The 22132-nt window shown below is 28.7% G+C and overlaps 1 protein-coding gene across 3 annotated transcripts in view; it reads left to right on the top strand.

The window, feature by feature from the left end:
• Positions 1–22132, top strand: part of LOC145269031 (ARF GTPase-activating protein GIT2-like) — a 428028-nt gene that overhangs the window by 22128 nt on the left and 383768 nt on the right. For all 3 annotated transcript variants that reach the window (XM_080124622.1, XM_080124621.1, XM_080124620.1), the window contains exon 2: positions 12164–12260. The gene's annotated coding sequence lies outside the window, so the exon portion shown is untranslated. The remainder of the gene's footprint in view (positions 1–12163; positions 12261–22132) is intronic.

Raw genomic sequence — 22132 nt, 5'->3', positions numbered from 1 at the left:
AATTGGGATGAGATTTTTGTAGTCGATATATGGCGTTTTCAGATAAAAAAAACAAAAAACAATGGTTTCAACTGATTTTTTTTTATGTCAATTCTAATAAATTACAATGTTAGCTTCCAAATTATGCAGTCGAAATTACTGAATTATTAAAAAAAACAAAAACTTTAATCGTGTTAGCAGGTGGAAAATTGCTGCCGTTTTGTTTAAATCAAAACTGAAAATGACCTCCCTTTTGAAATCTATGTCTTACGATCGTTTTCATCAAATTCTATTTTTTATTTTTTTAAAAATAATTTTCCACCTTATCGATTTTCGTATTTTTGGGATATAATCATCTTTAAGATACGAGGGATACGTAGATACCATTGTTTTTATTCAGTCCCAATAGTGTAGAAGCGCTTTTTTTTTTTTTTTTATTACAACTTTTGAACACTAGAAAAGAAACAATGAATCGCTCCTTTTTACTACACTGTGTCCCTGTAGTAGGCGTTGTACTATGTCTAACTACGACGTTGCTTTCCGTGTTGTTCAGTCTTCTACTGTGTGACACACGAAATAAAATGGCGCTGGGTAACCCATTTAGCCGTCCATGCCCCACCTCTGCTCACACCCCCTCCCCCACAACATTTTCATATTATTATTAGCCATTATCAAACAACTGCTAAAAATACTTAAACAAGAAACTTCTATATTATATTGTTTTGCCAACGATAAAATGACGGTCGAATTCATTCATAAAAAAAAATTAAAAATAGGTGGACTTTATACGGCGTTGCTCGTGAGTTTTACAACGTTATATTTTTTAAGTAGTATTTTCAAAGTTAAAAATATAATTGCGGATGCAGAGCACTGCAGCAGAGCGAGCGATGCTTATGCGCGTATAGTGTACCGTACCGTACCGGCACCGCGCCATTTTTTAAAATGGTACTTGTACAGTTTAATCAAGACATTAAAAAATGAAAATATCGAAATAGGTTATATTGTACGTATCCGTTTTGGACTGAACATCTCCGAAAAAAAAAAAAAAAAAAAAATTTCACTTAATTTGATCGAGTAGTTTTTTTTTTTTTTTTTTTTTTTTTTTACAGCAGAAAAACACGTTTTTATGATGGCGTGTTGAAGGTAGCCATCTTTGAATTTTTTTTAACATGCCACGGGGAGATAACTCAGTTTAAAGCGTCGACACCCCCTCCCCCATCTTTAATACTAGCTTTTTTTTCCTAAAAACCGAATCTTTTGCTTGGTATCATAACAAACTTTTTTTTTTTTTCTGTAAAAAAAAAAAACAAAAAAAACAAAAAACTATTTGATGAAATTAAGTGAATTTTCTTTCTATATTGGATACGGAGAACTTCATTCCATAATGGATACGTACAATATAATTTGTTTTTTGTTTTTTTCTCGAGGTTTTTATTTTTAATGTCTTGATTAAACTATACAAGTACCTTTTAAAATAGTATTTTTTTGGTACTTCACGAGGAACCTAGACCCTGCATAAACTTTTTTTTTTCTTTTTTTTTACTGACTGCTCCCTGAAAGCGCATCCACAAAAGGTTTTCATTGGTTTATTTAATCACGAAATTTTTTTTAAAGTACTATTTGCCCCCCCCCCCCAAAAAAAATCAAAAAGGGGGGCTAAAAGCATTATTTGAATGTGCATGAACAAAATAAATGTAACAAAAAATAAAAATGTTTAGTCGTGAAAATGTGTGTGCGCATTTCCCTACGAAATAAGTCTGTCAATTTTCGGTCTACAGACTTGAGATTTGGGAAAATCTTTTTAATCGGTTTTCGGCCAGAAATTTAGCTGTAAAGGGGTCAAGGTTCAACGATTTGACCCTTGAAAACTCTACCAAACTCCTCTGCCAATTTAAGGTCTAAACACTTAAAATTTAAATGTAGGTTACTTGGACATGTATCAAACTTTTTAATTCAATTTGAGCCCCACAAAATAGATGTTAAAATTGAGGTCAAAGTTAAAAAAAAAAATTTACCTCTACGGCCTCTATCAAATTACTCAACCAATTTCTGGTCTAAACATTTGAAATTTTACATAAAGGGTATTCAGAGATAGGGCAAGCTTTTTAATCGGTTTGGGTCGAAAATTTGAGCTGCCAAGGGGTCAAAGTTCAAAAGATTTTACCTTTGCGGTGTCTAGCAAAATACTCAGCCAATTTTGGGTCTAACCATTTGAAATTTATACATAACGGGTATTCAGACATGCGGCAAGCATTTTAATTAGTTTTGGGGCGGAAATTTGGCTGCCAAAAGATCAAAGTTGAAAGAATTGACCGTTGGAGATTTTACAAAACTCCTCTGCCAAATTTGGGTCTAAAAACTGGAAATTTTAGATGTAGGTAACTTGGACATGGGTCAAACTTTGTATTTTGATTTGAGACCAAAATAATATATGTTAAGGAGTCAAAGTTTTAAAAAATTGACCTCTGCGGTCTCTACGAAATTACTCAGACAAATTTTGGTCTAAACATTTGAATTCTTACATAAAGTGTATTCACACGTAGGGCAAGTTATGAACAGTACATAGGGCCCGAGCAAAGCCGGGATGAACGACTAGTATATCTATAAAAGTGAAATTGCCTGTCTGTATGTGTACATTTCCCTACCAAACTAGTCTGTCAATTTTCAGTCTACAGACTCGAGATTTTGACATGAGAGGTATTGAGATTTAGGGTAATCTTTTTAATCAGTTTTCGACCAGAAATTTAGCTTTTAAGGGGTCAAAGTTCAACGATTTAACCTTTGAAAACTCTACCAAACTCCTGCCATTTTTAGGTTTAAAACTTGAAATTTTAGATGTAGGTTACTTGGACATGTTTCAAACTTTTTAATTTGATTTGAGCCCAAAACAAATGTTAAGGGGTCAAAATGTGGGTCAAAGTTAAAAAAAAAAAAAAAAAAAAAAAAAAATTGACTTCTGCGCTCTCCACCAAATTACTCAACCAATTTTTGGTCTGAACATTTGAAATTTTACATAAAGTGTATTCAGACATAGGGCCAGCTGTTTTAATCGGTTTTCGGTCGAAAATTTGTCTGCCAAGGGGTCAAAGTTCCAAAAATTTGATTTTTGCTGTCTCTAGCAAACTATTCAGCCAATTTTGGGTCTAAACACTTGAAATTTTAGATGTAGGTTACCTGAACATGAGTCAAACTTTTTAATATGTATATACATATGCACATAAAGTTATGAACAGTACATAGGGCCGGAGCAAAGCCAAGTTGAACTGCTAGTATAAAAATAAAAATAAAAGTATGAATCAAATTTACTCAAAGAAATAAAAAAAAAATTCCAAAAATAGACACGCAATTAAAATTTAAAAAAAAAAAAAAAAAAAAGTGTATGAGATATACACGAAGAACGCAAAAGAAAATCTTTTGTGCATTTCAGGGAGCAGTCATTAAAAAAAAAAAACAGGGTCCACATTCCCTGTGAAAGACCATATTTTCAATTAAAGTCAAATTTTACCATATCTTTTGTCGTCAAAAATATGTGCGCGCTTGTGCATACACAAATGGTCACTACTAATAGCATAAGGAATTACATTAATATTCGGAAAATTACTTGTTTGTGGCAAATTTTAATGCAGTATTCGATTTCAGAATATCGGAAAACCTCTAAAAGTCATTTTATAAGATGATTTTTAAGGTGGGTTACATTACAGCTTGGCCTTCGGGACAAGATCAAAGTGTAGTATCTGTTCCGGCAGATACTGCACTTAAGATAATTTGTACCAGTCAATGGAGGAGAAACCCTCTATACTGGGACAATTATTATTTTTGGTAACCAGAGTGCCCCCTTTTTGCCTACTTTTAGGGGAGCTGGTTTTTACCTCACATTAAAAACGGCCTTGTGCCTAATTTGCTCAGTGGGGGAGCAAATAAACACCATCTGTTCCGGCAGATGCTGCAAGCTATGACTAGCTATGACTAGCAAAGACCAGATGTGGGGGCAACCCCACATGCCTGACCATTAACCAGCTCCCATTTCCCACCTCTCAGGAGCTGGTCCCCTTTTTCCCTTCCCCCTCCCTTCACTCCTCACATTAAAAATCGGCCTTGTGCCTAATTTGCTCGGTGGGGGAGCAAATTCTTGTTCTCTTTCGGTGGAGGAGAAATCCTTCACGACTGAGACAATTTTTATTTTTGTACCTTTTCTCCACGTTAAAAAACGACCCTGGTGTCTAACTCTGTCCCGTGGGGAGGCATAGTAAATAGGTACATGAAATTTATATAGAAAAGTGGGTAATGTCCAAGATCAGTGCCCAGAAAAAATTAAGCTACCTGAAGTGGATGCTGTTGATTACAGAACAGAACGGAGTTTAGGCACGAAAAACAAAGCCATTTCAAAAAAATTACCTTAGTTTTAACATTTTTTTGTTATCACAAAATAACAAAAAAAAAAAAAAAAAATGACTTTTAAACAAAAACATAAAATTAATATTTTAGTTGTATTATAAAATAATAAAACATTTTATTAAAAAAAATTAATTTAGTTTTCACAAAACAAAAATATTATTTAATTATATAAATTATCTTCTATCTATATATATAAAAGCGAAAATGTATGTGTGTATGTATGTTCGCTTTTCCTCGATGTCCACGAAAGGCTTCTTTCAGAGAAGCGCTTGCTCGGTTCACAACTTCTTAAAACTTTTTATATCATCTATAAATTGTAATATCTCAGAATTACCCACGGAGCTCGCCTGTCTATTTAATTTTATTGACTTTCAAACGTTAATTATTCCACATTTCCCGCATCGGCACGCGTTACATTTGGTTTTCGGTATAAAAAAAAGCGAAACTCGACTCTAATCACAGGCCGAAAGCCAGTTTGTTCAATGTCGACTTCGTCATATCAGACTGTAGCTTTCATTTCGCTCCTCCTAATAAACAGGGAGCGGGTTTTTAAAAACAAACAAACCGATTTATTCAAAACTGTCCCGCACAAAATCGTAACTGCTGAATACCTATCGCCGTCACGTCAATCAAAAACGCGCACCTGTTTGTTTTTTTAACACTTTACTATTTTCCAACTGTGCGTCGTCAACGCTTCGGGTTTTTTTCACATACCCTGAAAAACACCTGCGCAACGCCGGGTACCCCTCGCTAGTATATTATAAAGTTTTATTTAATTATATATATTATATATTGTAAAGTTTTATTTGATTATATAAATTTATTTTGTTTTTGTTTTGTCAAGTGTTAAAACTAAATTTTTTTTTGAATATCCACTTCCGGTATCTTGATTTTTTTTTTTTTTCCGAACACTGATTTTGAATAGGTAAATTTTCAGATTAGGCCCACCTCCACAATTTTCTTTTAATTGACAACTTTATAAGTTTTCGACTATATTGAATATGAAAATCGCATTGAAATTTTGCAGAAATAAGTAGTTATCGAGATATAAAAAGTTGTATTATGCATTGTATTCTTTGGCGGCCATCTTTTTTACGTGAGTGCAGTGTCAGTCATAGATGAGTAGATTTGTTTATGACGCGCGTAAAAAAGATGGCCGCCAAAGAATACAATGCATAATACAACTTTTAAATCTCGATAACTACTTATTTATGCAAAATTTCAATTCGATTTTCGTATTCGGCATAGTTGAAAACCGTTAAAAGTTGTCATTTAAAAGGAAATTGTGGAGGTGGACCAAATCTAAAAAAAAAATACCTTTGAATATTACCGCAAAGTGATCCCAATTTTTGAAAAAGTAATTTCTTCATATCATGAAAACTATTTCTTTTTTTAAATGTTATATTCGTTTTCGGCACCTCCGAAAACCTATAAAACTCGTCATTGTAAAGGTTTTTTTTTTAAATCTTTTTTTGTTAGGTAAAAGTACAGATTAGTTACAAAACGCCTTCCTCATGTTAAGAATGGCTTTCTAAACAATAACGTAATTATTTCAGCACGATATATATAGAATAAGTGCATAAGTACCTTAATTATTTTAATCCATGAGGATTTGCCAAGAATTCTAAAGCCAGTTGATGACTTTCTGTTCGACAGCTTAATAGCTTTCAAATTCCAAAGGGTCACACGATAATCCCCTCTTTTTTTTTATTATTAACAAAAGATTAAAATGTCTTCTTTGCTTACAAAGAAATCGAAATGCGTTATGATGAATTTACTTTTGAAAGTAAATAATGGGTTTGTATTGCAATCCACAGAAGTACGAAAAAGTTGTCCAAAAAACAAATATATAACAAATAAATGTTACCAAAGGCAAGATAAGTTACTTTTCTACCTAACTGGATAAGTTTTTAGTGTTTTTATTTAATGTAAAATGTTTATTTGGTTAAAAAAACAAGTAATATTGAGCGCCACCAGAGAACAAGAAAAAAAATGGCTGCAATGTCTCTTTACATCTCTGAAGTCTCGATAATCACTTCAAAATAAGAAATAAAACAAAATGGTGGAAGAAACCCACCCAATAAATGTTGCTGAGTTTTTAAACGATATTAAGGTTAACGTCTCCGCCTCGCCGCCTCGGAGATCCGGTGTTTTTCTTAGAAGGTTGCCCATTTTTTATTTATTTATTATTTTAAAAAACAGTAATCTACGGACACGCGTGTTATATATATATATATATATATATATATATATATATGACTTGGATGCATCAGCTTCAATCGAAACCAAAACTTAGAAAGAATTCTTGGTGCTGGTGCACTTATTGATCCGCGCTATTTTTAAAATAGTATTTTGAAGTTTAATTAAAGTTTTACGATATGTTTTTATTGTTAGGTGAAAGTACAGAATAGGTACACAACAATGCCACAACACTCTCCCGTCCCCGTGTTAAGAATGGCTTTCTAAATAACGTTAATTCAGCACGGATCAATAAGTGCACGAGTACCGAATTCTTGGTAAAATTATTTATATATATATATATAAAAAAAAAAAAATAGATGGCTTGAGTGCCATCAGCTATAAATTGAAACCGAAACTTATGAAGAATTGTTGGTAAAATTATTTATTACAAGAAATGGAAGTCCGTAACAATTAAACGACAGTCACTCGGATGTAAGCGGCAAATAAATAACTTTTTCTTTTTTTTTTTTTTTTTTTTTTTTTTTTTTTTTTTTTTTTTTCAAACACAAAAATATTTGAAAACCAAAACATTTAATGTATAAAAAAAAAACGTATCAAAATATGATTGTAGAAAACATTTATTGAAGTCTGCGTAAGAAAATATAATTTTAAGAAAAGATTTTTTTTTAATTAAAGCAACATTGGACCCTCCCCCCCCCTGAAACATTTTTTGAATCAAAGCAAATTAGATTATTTATTTATTTTTTTTTTTACAAAACAATTTAATAATAATTTAAATGAAACATTTTTTTGAATTAAAGCAAAATTGTCAGTGTAACAAAAAAGTTTTATTTATGGGTTTGTGTTACTATACACATAGATTCGAAAAAGTTGTCAATATATATATATATATATATATATATATATATATATATATATATATATATAACAAATGTTATCAAAAGCAAGATAAGTTACTTTTCTACCTAATTGGATAATTTTTTTTAGTGTTTTTATTCAATGTAACATGTTTATTCGGCTCGCAAAACATAGTGTTTACCGATGTATTAGAAAATTTAAAATGACGCCGGACTCTGTTGAACGCGGTAAGTTTGGGAAAATGAGTTAAAAAAAAAAACTATACAAAATACTGTTAAAAAATCCCACCGAATATATGTCAGCCTATGTCACGGTAACATATATTGAGCGAGTTTCTAACAGTATTTTTTTTATTTTTAACTAATTTTCCCAAACTTACCATGTTCAGCAGGGAGTCCGGTGCCATTTTAAATTTTACAATACATCGGTAAACACTGTTTTTGGAGCTGTATAAGCATGTTACATTAAATAAAAACACTAAAAATATATCCAGTTAGGTAGAAACGTAACTTATCTTGCCTTTGATAACATTTATTTGTTATATATTTGTTTAGTTTTTTGACAACTTTTTCGAATCTGTGTATAGTAATACAAACCTTTTATTTATTTTTATTTTTTGTGGCACCTGTTGAAAGGTCAACAATATATTATAGTCTTAATTTTTTAATTAATAAACAATTTGAATGGAGAAAAGCGCCACCTGGCGACAGTTTAGTGAAATGCACAAAAAATGGCGCCATCTGTGTTATACAGAATACTTAAATTTTTTTTTAAACTGTGTTCTTTGATATAATAGAGGCGTTATCGAAACTTTTAAAAAAAAATTTTGGGTTTGTATTACTGTACACATAGATTCGAAAAAGTTGTCAAAAAACATATATAACAAATAAATGTTATCAAAGGCAAGATAAGTTACTTTTCTACCAAACTGGATATAATTTTCGTGTTTTTATTCAATTTAACATGTTTATTCAGCTCGAAAAGCATACAGTGTTTACCGATGTATTGGAAAATTCAAGATAGCGGCCGATTTTCTCTTTAACACGGTTAGTTTGGAAAAAGGTGTAATAAATAATAAACTAGACAAAATACTGTTAGAAATTCGCTCAATATATGTTACCGTGACATAACTTGACATATATTCGGTGGTTTTTAATAGTATTTTGTCTAGTTTATTATTTATAACACCTTTTCCCGAACTTAATGTGTTAAAGAGAGAGTCGGCCGCCATCTTGAATTTTCCAATACATCGGTAAACACTGTATGCTTTTCGAGCTGAATAAACATGTTAAATTGAATAAAAACACGAAAATTATATCCAGTTTGGTAGAAAAGTAACTTATCTTGCCTTTGATAACATTTTTGTTATATATTTGTTATTTGACAACTTTTTCGAATCTGTGTTTACAGTAATACAAACCCAAAATTTTATTTTGCTCGAAGATTTAATATTTTTATTTTATTCATTTTTTCACACGTCTATAAAATCTGCCTTCACCATTTAATGGCTGCCATAGCATGCAAGCCAAGATCAAAATGTAGTATCTGTTCTGATACTACAGTACACTTTTTTGTTTTCAGTTGGTGGAGAAATCCTTCACGACTGAGACAATTTTAATTTTTGTACCCCCCCACACACGCATAAAAAACCGACCTTAGTGTCTAACTCTGCCCTCGTGGGGAGGCAAGTAAATAGGAACCTGCCTCCCTCTGTCTTGCGGCCCGTAGTTATAACACAATCCGGCTCGCGGGATCAAATGAGTTGGCGATCCCTGACATAAAGTAAAGTAGAGAGAGAAGATATAGACGTTTTAAAAGAGAGATGCTGTACATATTTTTTTAACTCTTCTATTTTGTTATCCATGCTCCTGGACAACGCCGGCTAACTATACTAGTGTAACGTGGCCGTTACACTTTACTTTCGTAATTCATAAAAATAAAACTGGAAATAAATAAATAAAAATCCAGGTCGGCATTTTTTTTTTTTTTTTTTTTTTAAACATTTATTATTGTCCCTCTCTCGCCTCGATACCACTTTCGTATTTTCATTTTCACATTCCGTGAGCAATGTTTCTGACAAAGGGAGAAGAGTTGTTGTAGTTGAAAATCTATCCATCACACTTATCATTGGTTAATTTTTGAGATTGAAGTAGTATTGTTTTTTCTTTTTTTTTTTTTTTTTTTTTTTTTTTCTTAGCTCCTTACATCAAATAGCTTCATGCCTTGTCTGGAACGATTTCCATAAAAAAAAAAAAAAAAAGAAGTATTCACGATAGGGATAGGGAAGTAGATGATTTTTCGGTCGACCTAGACGAGAGGATCCAAAATGGCCGACCAGGACTGAGATATGACACGTGCCGTTGTTTCCTTAATAAATTATTTCAGTTAGAGCCGATGAATTGTCAGATATTTTTTTTTTTTTTTTACTTCGTTTTGTTTTGGTAAGGTTTCATTATTATTTAACATTTATTTGTGTGTAAGTTGCTATTTATTAGTATAAGCTCGAGCCGTTGTTTCCTTAATAAATTATTTCAGCTAGAGCCGATGAATTGTGTGTAAGTTGCTATTTATTAGTATAAGCTCGAGCCGTTGTTTCCTTAATAAATTATTTCAGCTAGAGCCGATGAATTTTGTGTAAGTTGCTATTTATTAGTATAAGCTCGAGCCGTTGTTTCCTTAATAAATTATTTCAGCTAGAGCCGATGAATTGTGTGTAAGTTGCTATTTATTAGTATAAGCTCGAGCCGTTGTTTCCTTAATAAATTATTTCAGCTAGAGCCGATGAATTTTGTGTAAGTTGCTATTTATTAGTATAAGCTCGAGCCGTTGTTTCCTTAATAAATTATTTCAGCTAGAGCCGATGAATTTTGTGTAAGTTGCTATTTATTAGTATAAGCTCGAGCCGTTGTTTCCTTAATAAATTATTTCAGCTAGAGCCGATGAATTGTGTGTAAGTTGCTATTTATTAGTATAAGCTCGAGCCGTTGTTTCCTTAATAAATTATTTCAGCTAGAGCCGATGAATTTTGTGTAAGTTGCTATTTATTAGTATAAGCTCGAGCCGTTGTTTCCTTAATAAATTATTTCAGCTAGAGCCGATGAATTGTGTGTAAGTTGCTATTTATTAGTATAAGCTCGAGCCGTTGTTTCCTTAATAAATTATTTCAGCTAGAGCCGATGAATTTTGTGTAAGTTGCTATTTATTAGTATAAGCTCGAGCCGTTGTTTCCTTAATAAATTATTTCAGCTAGAGCCGATGAATTTTGTGTAAGTTGCTATTTATTAGTATAAGCTCGAGCCGTTGTTTCCTTAATAAATTATTTCAGCTAGAGCCGATGAATTGTGTGTAAGTTGCTATTTATTAGTATAAGCTCGAGCCGTTGTTTCCTTAATAAATTATTTCAGCTAGAGCCGATGAATTTTGTGTAAGTTGCTATTTATTAGTATAAGCTCGAGCCGTTGTTTCCTTAATAAATTATTTCAGCTAGAGCCGATGAATTGTGTGTAAGTTGCTATTTATTAGTATAAGCTCGAGCCGTTGTTTCCTTAATAAATTATTTCAGCTAGAGCCGATGAATTGTGTGTAAGTTGCTATTTATTAGTATAAGCTCGAGCCGTTGTTTCCTTAATAAATTATTTCAGCTAGAGCCGATGAATTGTCAGATATTTTTTTTTTTTTTACTTCGTTTTGTTTTGGTAAGGTTTCATTATTATTTAACATTTATTAATACATGAGATATTTCTTCCTAACTGAAATAATTTATTAAGGAAACAACGGCACGTGTCATATCTCAGTCCTGGTCGGCCATTTTGGATCCTCTCGTCTAGGTCGACCGATTTTTCTTTCATTAAATAATGATTTCCTGTTCCTTTCCCTCACGCACTCTTAGACGAGGTTCAAAAAAGAATCTAAAATCTACATCTGCACTATCGGCCAAGCTCCAACCTCTGTCCCATCACTGCAATGCACTTTAACAGAATGTGTTATGATGAAACTCAGTATAACGTGGCCGTTACACTTTACCTTTTGTAATTCATAAAAATAAAACTGGAAATAAATAAATAAAAATCCAGGTCGGCATTTTTTCTTTTTTAACAAAAACATTTATTGTCCCTCTCCCGTCTCGACACCATTTAAAAAAGTTTCTCGTCATCCTCCATCTCGCCAGGTGCACACTTTCTCCTCTGACCGTAGCCAGCCATTTCTTGCCTGCGATTTTACATGTCCATTTTTTTTTTTTTTTATGCCAACTTTTTTCTCCTAACGACATGGAGCATTTTTTTTTTCTTCCTAATTTGCATATGTGCATTTTATTCGGTTACTGCTGCTGCTAATATCTTCTCAAGCCAGCCATCCTTCGCTGCTGCTGCTGCTATTTTCTCACTGACTCATATCCACTATCTTACGATAGTAATGAGATTTTTCTTTTTTTTTTAACATTTAATAAAACGATTAAAAAAAGTTTTTTTTTTTTAATAAAGCAATTTAAAAAAAAAATATTTAAAATTTTAATAAAATGATTATGAAAACTTAACTTTTAATAAAGCGATCAAATTTTTTTTTTTTCCCCCTTTTAATAAAGGGATTTAAAAAAATTTTTTAGCTTTTTATAAAAAAAATTTTTTTTTTTTTTTTTTTTTTTTTAAGTGAATTTCTATTAATCTGTATTTTCATTCTTTTTCTATTTCCAAATAACCTTCATCCATTTCGACTTTTGGAAAATCTTCAGGAACAAGGAGGGAATTTGTACCAAAAAATATTTACATGTCCAGAGGCAAAGTAAGAACAGCTGCTGAGGTCTGTGCAGACTGCTCAGCACCTGGTAAGTAAAAAAAAAAAAATATCTACTTTCATTGGTTTTTTTACTTATGTTTATCACGTTTCTACAGGTGTATTTTTTTTTGGGGGGGGGGGGCGTTTTGTTTTGACTTAAAAATTTTTTTTTTTTTTTTTTTTTTTTTTTTAAAGAGAAAAGATCTTGCTAGAAAACTAATAAAAGAAAGAAAAGCATTGTCACCCTTAATTTTTTTTTTTTACTTGCACAATTTTCACAAACTCTATGCATTAAATTAGGCTGTATTTTAGCAATAACACATGAAATGTTTACTTTCAAGTGGTCTATTGTGTCTGGTTTATAAGCATAGAATCTGCAATTAAATAAATTAGTTGTCAATTTAAAGCTTGTAGCCTCTAAAAAAAAAAAAAAAAAAAAAAAAAAAAAAAACACCCCGTACAATGTTTGTATCCGTTTTTTTTTTTTTTTTTTTTTTTTTTTTTTAAAGCACATAATGTTCCTATTTTCCTTGACGAGTGTTCACAAGTTACTCTTGCTCATATCTGCGGGTCAGTTACATCTGTGTTGCTTTCTCTTCATTCCTGGCCCATCTCTAACTATTGATATATCTTTGGCTTCTGCAACGTGCTACCCAGTGTGACCGAATTCATTTACATTATAGAAGTCCATTGTTTCAACCGTGGTTTTTAGTTAAACTAAGAAAACATCACTTGATTAATAGCTTTTAAAATATATTCCGTCCATACATCGAACCTTTTCTTTGGAGAAAGCTCGGTCTTGACTCCCGTCACTTTTTTTTTTATGTATGTAGGATTAAGGGAATCCCATGAATGCGGATCATCCAACAAGGCATGAAACATAAACAAAAATATGAGAAATGTCTACATCTCCCCTGCCAAAGGAGTTTCAGTCCATGTAAAAGCAGTTAAAAATTCATTAAGGCTTGAATTGTTGCAATCCCTTCACCACCTGAATCATATTTTGTGTCGCTGGAACGCATTTTTAACCCTTTATGACCTGAATTATGATGTAGATGATTAAAAAAATATTTATTGTTAATTTTATGATCTGAATTATGATGTAGGTGATTAAAAATATTTATTGTTAATTTTATGACCTGAATTATGATGTAGATGATTTAAAAAATATTTATTGTTAATTTTATGGTCTGAATTATGATGTAGGTGATTAAAAAATATTTATTGTTAATTTTATGACCTGAATTATGATGTAGATGATTAAAAAAATATTTATTGTTAATTTTATGATCTGAATTATGATGTAGGTGATTAAAAAATATTTATTGTTAATTTTATGGTCTGAATTATGATGTAGATGATTTAAAAAATATTTATTGTTAATTTTATGATCTGAATTATGATGTAGGTGATTAAAAAAATATTTATTGTTAATTTTATGACCTGAATTATGATGTAGATGATTTAAAAAATATTTATTGTTAATTTTATGATCTGAATTATGATGTAGGTGATTAAAAAATATTTATTGTTAATTTTATGATCTGAATTATGATGTAGGTGATTAAAAAATATTTATTGTTAATTTTATGATCTGAATTATGATGTAGGTGATTAAAAAATATTTATTGTTAATTTTATGACCTGAATTATGATGTAGATGATTAAAAAAATATTGTTAATTTTATGATCTGAATTATGATGTAGGTGATTAAAAAATATTTATTGTTAATTTTATGACCTGAATTATGATGTAGATGATTTAAAAAATATTTATTGTTAATTTTATGACCTGAATTATGATGTAGGTGATTAAAAAATATTTATTGTTAATTTTATGGTCTGAATTATGATGTAGGTGATTAAAAAATATTTATTGTTAATTTTATGACCTGAATTATGATGTAGATGATTAAAAAAATATTTATTGTTAATTTTATGACCTGAATTATGATGTAGGTGATTAAAAAATATTTATTGTTAATTTTATGACCTGAATTATGATGTAGGTGATTAAAAAATATTTATTGTTAATTTTATGACCTGAATTATGATGTAGGTGATTAAAAAAATATTTATTGTTAATTTTATGACCTGAATTATGATGTAGATGATTAAAAAAATATTTATTGTTAATTTTATGACCTGAATTATGATGTAGATGATTAAAAAAATATTTATTGTTAATTTTATGACCTGAATTATGATGTAGATGATTAAAAAAATATTTATTGTTAATTTTATGATCTGAATTATGATGTAGGTGATTAAAAAATATTTATTGTTAATTTTATGACCTGAATTATGATGTAGATGATTTAAAAAATATTTATTGTTAATTTTATGACCTGAATTATGATGTAGGTGATTAAAAAATATTTATTGTTAATTTTATGGTCTGAATTATGATGTAGGTGATTAAAAAATATTTATTGTTAATTTTATGGTCTGAATTATGATGTAGATGATTAAAAAAATATTTATTAATTTTATGACCTGAATTATGATGTAGATGATTAAAAAATATTTATTGTTAATTTTATGATCTGAATTATGATGTAGGTGATTAAAAAATATTTATTGTTAATTTTATGGTCTGAATTATGATGTAGATGATTAAAAAATATTTATTGTTAATTTTATGGTCTGAATTATGATGTAGATGATTTAAAAAATATTTATTGTTAATTTTATGGTCTGAATTATGATGTAGATGATTAAAAAATATTTCATAATTTTATGACCTGAATTATGATGTAGGTGATTAAAAAATATTTATTGTTAATTTTATGACCTGAATTATGATGTAGGTGATTAAAAAATATTTATTGTTAATTTTATGACCTGAATTATGATGTAGGTGATTAAAAAATATTTATTGTTAATTTTATGGTCTTAATTATGATGTAGATGATTAAAAAATATTTATTGTTAATTTTATGGTCTGAATTATGATGTAGATGATTAAAAAATATTTCACAATTTTATGACCTGAATTATGATGTAGGTGATTAAAAAATATTTCATAATTTTATGACCTGAATTATGATGTAGGTGATTAAAAAATATTTCATAATTTTATGACCTGAATTATGATGTAGATTATTTAAAAAATATTCATTATTAATTTGAAGACAACCATAGAAGCATTAACCTTTAAACTAATTAAAATTAATAATGAATATTTTTTTAAATCATCTACATCATAATTCAAGTCATAAAATTATGAAATTCAATAGTTAAACTTCCACTGAGAATTTTTGCATTTGAAGTTGTAAGTAAAAAAATATCTTCTTTGATTTGTTTTTACTTGTATATTACCCACATTTCTACAGGTGTATTATTTTTGGGGAAAAACGTTTTGTTTTGACTTAAAAATTAATTTATTTTTCAAATTAAAAAAAAAAAAGATCTTGCTGGAAAACTAACAAAAGAAAAAAAGTATCGCCACCTTTTTAATTTTTTTTTTCTTATACATTAACCCTTTATGACCTGAATTATGATGTAGATGATTAAAAATATATTTATTGCTAATTTTAGTTAGTTTTAAGGGTAATGATACTATGATTGTCTTCAAACTGGAAAAATTATGAAGTTCAATAGTTAAAACTACCACTGAGAATTTTTACATTTCATAAACTTACCTTGATTATTATCCATAGTGCTTGAAAAAAATGTTTATGACAACAAACGAAATTCTCCACTCTCTGAGACAAATGGTGGCATACTGAATGTAAGCAATGGACAGTTGCAATCTGGAGGGATCTGGCATCTAACCAGATACTGAACTAATACGTACAAGGCGTGTTTGAATCAATCCCTACTTTGTTTATGCTGGTGTATTCATTTATTTACAACTGAACGAATTAGTTCAACCAGGTCATAAAGGGTTAACCACATTTCTACAGGTGAATTATTTTTTTTTTGGTAAAAGCGTTTTTTTTTTTTTTTTACTCTATTTAGGCAGCATTCTTTTAAGGTATGTTTCATTAAATGATATAGAAAATTCTTTAAATACAGTTAAATCTCACTACTATATCATGTTTGTTCGATTTCAACAAAATTCAATTGAAAATAAATTTACTGTGCCACCTCATAATCTTGCTATTATGTCACTGTGTGTGTGTTGTGTTTTCAAATTCAATTTTTTTTTTTTAGACCTAATAATCCTCCCCCCCCCCTGTTCGTCTGTTCGCACTTTTCTCAATGACCACGACTGAACAAATAATTTCAACATTGTAATGATTTGAGGGCAGAATAAATTAAAAAATTTACATAAATGATTTTGCGCTACGAAACAGGTGCTGTCAAGAATTGTGCACGTCAATGCACTTAAAGGAATAAATTGTAAGATGGTAAACATCTTGAAATTTGGATTATAGAATTTTGTCATATATATATATATATATATATAAGAACAAGTAGTTAATAAAACATGTTAAAAAAACACTTTGAAAAAGAGTTAAAAACATATTTAATTTTTAAAAAGGAAGCACAAAATAAGTGGATAGTTCTTAATCCACGGAGTTTCGAAGAAATACTTTCCTTCTTATCAGTGGGTAGGATTTAGCAAAATGCGGAATCGGATTTTGCTTGCAAAAGTATTTAATGAAACTACAAGTAAATCATAGATCTTACTTGGTAATAAATAGTGAAGCAGAGGGAATAGGGTGAAGAAAAAGGTGATTTCACGTGAATGGATAGAATGGTGAAGGGTAAAAGATCCAATAACGGTAAAATCCAAAAATCCAAATCCAAAAAAGTTGGTTAAGTTTGGATTTCTACAAGTAAAATCCAGGGGAATCGCGTAATTGGAAGATGGTCCAAAGTAATCCAAAAGGCAGAAATCCGTGGACTAATTCACAAATAGGGGCAAGGAAAAGATGTGCGTAGAAAAAAGAATTTAAATCGACTGTCAGCCTTTGATGTGTTGCCGTAGAATTTTAATCTATTTGATTAATATTGGTTTTAATTTTAATCTATTTGATTAATATTGGTTTTAATTTTAATCTATTTGATTAATATTGGTTTTAATTTTAATCTATTTGAGTAATATTGGTTTTAATTTTAATCTATTTGATTAATATTGGTTTTAATTTTAATCTGTTTGATTAATATTGGTTTTAATTTTAGTCTATTTGATTAATATTGGTTTTAATTTTAATCTATTTGATTAATATTGGTTTTAATTTTAATCTATTTGAGTAATATTGGTTTTAATTTTAATCTATTTGAGTAATATTGGTTTTAATTTTAATCTATTTGATTAATATTGGTTTTAATTAATTTTAATCTGTTTGATTAATATTGGTTTTAATTAATTTTAATCTATTTGATTAATATTGGTTTAAATTAATTTTAATCTATTTGATTAATATTGGTTTTAATTAATTTTAATCTGTTTGATTAATATTGGTTTTAATTAATTTTAATCTGTTTGATTAATATTGGTTTTAATTTTAATCTATTTGATTAATATTGGTTTTAATTTTAATCTATTTGAGTAATATTGGTTTTAATTTTAATCTATTTGAGTAATATTGGTTTTAATTTTAATCTATTTGAGTAATATTGGTTTTAATTTTAATCTGTTTGATTAATATTGGTTTTAATTTTAGTCTATTTGATTAATATTGGTTTTAATTTTAATCTATTTGATTAATATTGGTTTTAATTTTAATCTATTTGAGTAATATTGGTTTTAATTTTAATCTATTTGAGTAATATTGGTTTTAATTTTAATCTATTTGAGTAATATTGGTTTTAATTTTAATCTATTTGAGTAATATTGGTTTTAATTTTAATCTATTTGAGTAATATTGGTTTTAATTTTAATCTATTTGAGTAATATTGGTTTTAATTTTAATCTATTTGAGTAATATTGGTTTTAATTTTAATCTATTTGAGTAATATTGGTTTTAATTTTAATCTATTTGAGTAATATTGGTTTTAATTTTAATCTATTTGAGTAATATTGGTTTTAATTTTAATCTATTTGATTAATATTGGTTTTAATTAATTTTAATCTGTTTGATTAATATTGGTTTTAATTAATTTTAATCTATTTGATTAATATTGGTTTTAATTAATTTTAATCTATTTGATTAATATTGGTTTTAATTAATTTTAATCTATTTGATTAATATTGGTTTTAATTTTAATCTGTTTGATTAATATTGGTTTTAATTAATTTTAATCTGTTTGATTAATATTGGTTTTAATTTTAATCTATTTGATTAATATTGGTTTTAATTTTAATCTATTTGAGTAATATTGGTTTTAATTTTAATCTATTTGAGTAATATTGGTTTTAATTTTAATCTATTTGAGTAATATTGGTTTTAATTTTAATCTATTTGATTAATATTGGTTTTAATTTTAATCTATTTGATTAATATTGGTTTTAATTTTAATCTATTTGATTAATATTGGTTTTAATTAATTTTAATCTGTTTGATTAATATTGGTTTTAATTTTAGTCTATTTGATTAATATTGGTTTTAATTTTAATCTATTTGATTAATATTGGTTTTAATTTTAATCTATTTGATTAATATTGGTTTTAATTTTAATCTATTTGAGTAATATTGGTTTTAATTTTAATCTATTTGAGTAATATTGGTTTTAATTTTAATCTATTTGAGTAATATTGGTTTTAATTTTAATCTATTTGAGTAATATTGGTTTTAATTTTAATCTATTTGAGTAATATTGGTTTTAATTTTAATCTATTTGAGTAATATTGGTTTTAATTTTAATCTATTTGAGTAATATTGGTTTTAATTTTAATCTATTTGAGTAATATTGGTTTTAATTTTAATCTATTTGATTAATATTGGTTTTAATTAATTTTAATCTGTTTGATTAATATTGGTTTTAATTAATTTTAATCTGTTTGATTAATATTGGTCTTAATTAATTTTAATCTGTTTGATTAATATTGGTTTTAATTAATTTTAATCTATTTGATTAATATTGGTTTTAATTAATTTTAATCTAGTATATGAAGTTTGTTTGTTAGTGAATTGTTCAAGAATAGATGTGTTGTCTACCACCGGGTGGAACGATAAAGTTATCGCCCTAAAGAAAATAAAACAACTTTATTTTAAAACATTTTAGTGAAAAAATCAATTCAGGTAACTCGATTAGTAGAGCTGACCTCTATTCTATGTAGCCGCTTTCAGCCTCAATCACCGCCTCAGTACGGGTCCAGAACTGGGAACATGCCTCTTTCATAAGCGCCGGCAGAAGCTTGACGAATACTCGGTGGATGGCGGCAAACAGGCTGGCTTTGGTGTTAGAGGTCACGTTGGTGATGTTCTCGATGTATGACTAAACGAAATAGTCGGGTTAGGGGAGGAGATGGGCAGGGAGAGACGGGTACAAAGTCGTAGTACTTCTTCTAAAGTCAAGCCTTGGTCTCTTTAGACTTGTGGGTTGGTGCTGAGTCCTGCTGCCACACCCAGGATTTGCTAGCAGCCACCTGATTGCACCAGGGGATCACCACACTTCAATACATCAAGGTACACTTCGGTGTTGACTTTCAAGTCATTTTGAAAGATGTGAGGTGGCATGATGTGGCCCTCACTTGAAACCACACTAAAGACCATAACCGTAGCCGGAAACTTTGTTTTCATCATCCTGGGCATGTCCATGTTATTCGTGACAATCCAGTGATGCATTTTGAGGGTGCTGGCAATGGTCCTGTTGTCATAACTTGCATCAATAGAGAGCATGAATTGTACAGTTGCACATCTCCAGTCATACTCATTGAACCTTGTGTCACTTTCAAACATGATAGAAGGCTCCTATTCGTCTTGGGAATTGTACACAACTGGCCAACTAGTAGATGGTCTGCAACAAACGGAAATGGAATCATGTCTTCTTTTCAAGAAGGCAGGGGCATGTTGCTTAGTTAGATGTTTAGCAATGATATTGTTTTCAGAAAGACGCATAGTTAATCTATTTATATTCTTATTTCACTGTCAGACACTCAATAGGAATTTAAACTCTTATACAAGTTTTGTTTTATCCAAAGCTCTAGTCGAGGAGGGGAAGAGTTATTAGTACTAATGTTTGACATTATAAATTTATTATATTCTTTTATTAGCTTACAGTGTATCACAGAAGTAACCCTCCCCACATTTCTGCAGATATTCAAGTATTTCTTTTCATAAGACAACACTGAAAAAAAAAAAAAATGACACGATGAAACGTAGCCTGTGTGAAGCTTATATGTAAACTCCGGAAACAAATTTTGGATTAGTTTAGTGTGAATATGTGATACAACTCAAATTGGTTTAATGTGAATATGTGATACAACTCAAATTGGTTTAATGTAAATATGTAATACAACTCAAATTGGTTTAATGTAAATATGTAATACAACTCAAATTGGTTTAATGTAAATATGTGATACAACTCAAATTGGTTTAATGTGAATATGTGATACAACTCAAATCGGTTTAATGTGAATATGTTATACAACTCAAATTGGTTTAATGTAAATATGTAATACAACTCAAAATGGTTTAATGTAAATATGTGATACAACTCAAAATGGTTTAATGTAAATATGTGATACAACTCAAAATGGTTTAATGTAAATATGTGATACAACTCAAATTGGTTTAATGTAAATATGTGATACAACTCAAATTGGTTTAATGTAAATATGTAATACAACTCAAAATGGTTTAATGTAAATATGTGATACAACTCAAATTGGTTTAATGTAAATATGTAATACAACTCAAAATGGTTTAATGTAAATATGTGATACAACTCAAATTGGTTTAATGTAAATATGTAATACAACTCAAAATGGTTTAATGTAAATATGTGATACAACTCAAATTGGTTTAATGTAAATATGTGATACAACTCAAAATGGTTTAATGTAAATATGTGATACAACTCAAATTGGTTTAATGTAAATATGTGATACAACTCAAATTGGTTTAATGTAAATATGTGATACAACTCAAATTGGTTTAATGTAAATATGTGATACAACTCAAATTGGTTTAATGTAAATATGTGATACAACTCAAATTGGTTTAATGTAAATATGTAATACAACTCAAAATGGTTTAATGTAAATATGTGATACAACTCAAATTGGTTTAATGTAAATATGTAATACAACTCAAAATGGTTTAATGTAAATATGTGATACAACTCAAAATGGTTTAATGTAAATATGTGATACAACTCAAATTGGTTTAATGTAAATATGTAATACAACTCAAAATGGTTTAATGTAAATATGTGATACAACTCAAAATGGTTTAATGTAAATATGTGATACAACTCAAAATGGTTTAATGTAAATATGTGATACAACTCAAATTGGTTTAATGTAAATATGTAATACAACTCAAAATGGTTTAATGTAAATATGTGATACAACTCAAAATGGTTTAATGTAAATATGTGATACAACTCAAATTGGTTTAATGTAAATATGTGATACAACTCAAATTGGTTTAATGTAAATATGTGATACAACTCAAAATGGTTTAATGTAAATATGTGATACAACTCAAAATGGTTTAATGTAAATATGTGATACAACTCAAATTGGTTTAATGTAAATATGTAATACAACTCAAAATGGTTTAATGTAAATATGTGATACAACTCAAATTGGTTTAATGTAAATATGTGATACAACTCAAATTGGTTTAATGTAAATATGTGATACAACTCAAATTGGTTTAATGTAAATATGTAATACAACTCAAATTGGTTTAATGTAAATATGTGATACAACTCAAATTGGTTTAATGTAAATATGTGATACAACTCAAATTGGTTTAATGTAAATATGTGATACAACTCAAAATGGTTTAATGTAAATATGTGATACAACTCAAATTGGTTTAATGTAAATATGTGATACAACTCAAAATGGTTTAATGTA

This window comes from Euprymna scolopes, chromosome 45 (genome assembly GCF_053919585.1).
Source record: "Euprymna scolopes isolate OS-2025 chromosome 45, ASM5391958v1, whole genome shotgun sequence".
Lineage (NCBI taxonomy): Eukaryota > Metazoa > Mollusca > Cephalopoda > Sepiida > Sepiolidae > Euprymna > Euprymna scolopes.
This window is presented reverse-complemented; position numbering and strand designations above follow the sequence as displayed.